Below are 2,220 nucleotides of genomic sequence, written 5' to 3'. Positions count from 1 at the left end.
CACCAGCAATTCTCCCTTTGGGATTTATTTCACTTCTGGCCATCGCTTTCCCCCTCCCTTCAAACCCTTCAGCTTTTTGCCACCATGACAAAAATCCCTGATTTTGGTGTTTGTCCCTTTATAGCGCCTTAAGGCAGAACTGCTGTACAAACATCGGGCCTGTGCCAGCCTCTAAAAATGTTTATTTTGACCACAACAAATTTACACAACCCAGGTGGGATTTTACTACCATTGTCTGAGGCAAAATGCTGGGACAGGAAAGGGTTTTCAGCCAGTTGTGATATAAAACATGAAACCTGACGTGATTTCCCAACAAAATTTTTTTAATGTATTTTTTTAATGTCTAAAACCAAATACCTTCTCCAGTGCATCCATGCAGGAGCCCAAATCCTCCAGAAACACTCTTAAATTTCCTCAGGCTTGGGTTTCTCAGTCAGCTCATGACGTGCTAAAATGAAAATTAAAATGAAAAGTGAGTTATTACATATGCAGAGGAGGTGCCTGTGAAATCCAGCGCCTTGAGATCTCACCTTGGGATGGGAGGCAGCTTGTTCTGCTGCCACACCTGAGAAAAAATATTCCAAAGCAGCAGGAATGAGGGCTGCCCCCATCTTCCTCCATGATCTTCCCTCATGGCTGCTCCTCATCTTCCTCCATCATCTCCCCTCATGGCCGCCCCTCAGGTCCCATGGCTGCCCCTCATCTTCCTCCATGATCTTCCCTCATGGCTGCCCCTCATCTTCCTCCATGATCTCCCCTCAGGTCCCATGGCTGCCCCTCATCTTCCTCCATCATTTCCCGTCATGGCTGCTCCTCATCTTCCTCCATGATCTCCCGTCAGTTCTCATGGCTGCTCCTCATTTTCCTCCATGATCTTCCCTCATGGCTGCCCCTCATCTTCCTCCATGATCTCCCCTCAGGTCCCATGGCTGCCCCTCATCTTCCTCCATCATTTCCCGTCATGGCTGCTCCTCATCTTCCTCCATGATCTCCCGTCAGTTCTCATGGCTGCTCCTCATTTTCCTCCATGATCTTCCCTCAGGGCTGCCCCTCATCTTCCTCCATCATTTCCCCTCATGGCTGCCCGTCATCTTCCTCCATCATCTCCCCTCATGGCCGCCCCTCAGGTCCCATGGCCGCCCCTCATCTTCCTCCATGATCTCCCCTCATCTCACCCATGATCCTCCCTCATGGCTGCCCCTCACAACCACGGAGGCACCTCATGTCCACAATGATGGACATCTCACATCTTCCCCATGAACTCTCCTCATGGACACCCCTCATCTTCTCCTCCATGGTCTCCCCGCACAAACATGGACAGCCATCATCTCCGCCATGATCTCCCCTCAGGGACACCCCTGATCTCTCCCATGATCTCCCCTCAGGGACACCCCTGATCTCCCCCATGATCTCCCTTCATGGACACCCCTGATCTCTCCGCCATGGTCTCCCCTCACAAACATGGACACCCCTGATCTCTCCGCCATGATCTCCCCTCAGGGACACCCCCAATCTCTCTGCCATGATCTCCCCTCAGAGACACCCCTCATCTCCCCCATGATCTCCCCTCATGGACACCCCTCATCTCCCCCATGATCTCCCCTCATGGACACCCCCGATCTCTCCGCCATGATCTCCCTTCATGGACACCCCCTATCTCTCCGCCATGATCTCCCTTCATGGACACCCCCATCTCCTCCATGATCTCCCCTCACAAACATGGACACCCCGATCTGTCCCCATGATCTCCCCTCATGGACACCCCTAATCTCTCCGCCATGATCTCCCCTCATGGTCACCCCTCATCTCCCCCATGATCTCCCCTCATGGACACCCCTGATCTCTCCGCCATGATCTCCCCTCATGGACACCCCTCATCTCCCCCATGATCTCCCCTCAGGGACACCCCGATCTGTTCCCCATGATCTCCCCTCATGGACACCCCCAATCTCTCCTCCATGATCTCCCCTCATGGACACCCCGATCTGTTCCCCATGATCTCCCCTCATGGACACCCCCGATCTCTCCGCCATGATCTCCCCTCATGGACACCCCCGATCTCTCCTCCATGATCTCCCCTCATGGACACCCCCGAACTCTGCCATGATCTCCCTTCATGGACACCTCTGATCTCTCCTCCATGATCTCCCCTCAGGGACACCCCCGATCTCTCCGCCATGATCTCCCCTCATGGACACCCCCAATCTCTCCGCCATGATC

General features: G+C 53.9%; 1 long non-coding RNA gene across 1 annotated transcript; it reads right to left on the bottom strand.

Annotated features, from left to right (window-relative positions):
* Positions 1–302: 302 nt before the first annotated feature.
* Positions 303–1,073, bottom strand: LOC132322625 (uncharacterized). Its single transcript, XR_009485149.1, has 2 exons — positions 531–1,073; positions 303–448 (listed from the first exon to the last, which is right to left on the bottom strand). It is a non-coding gene; the product is annotated as an uncharacterized LOC132322625 (long non-coding RNA).
* Positions 1,074–2,220: the final 1,147 nt, after the last annotated feature.

The sequence above is a fragment of the Haemorhous mexicanus genome, assembly GCF_027477595.1.
Source record: "Haemorhous mexicanus isolate bHaeMex1 chromosome 3 unlocalized genomic scaffold, bHaeMex1.pri SUPER_3_unloc_3, whole genome shotgun sequence".
Lineage (NCBI taxonomy): Eukaryota > Metazoa > Chordata > Aves > Passeriformes > Fringillidae > Haemorhous > Haemorhous mexicanus.
Note: the sequence above shows the minus strand (reverse complement) of the source record. Positions and strands in the feature narration are given on the sequence as shown.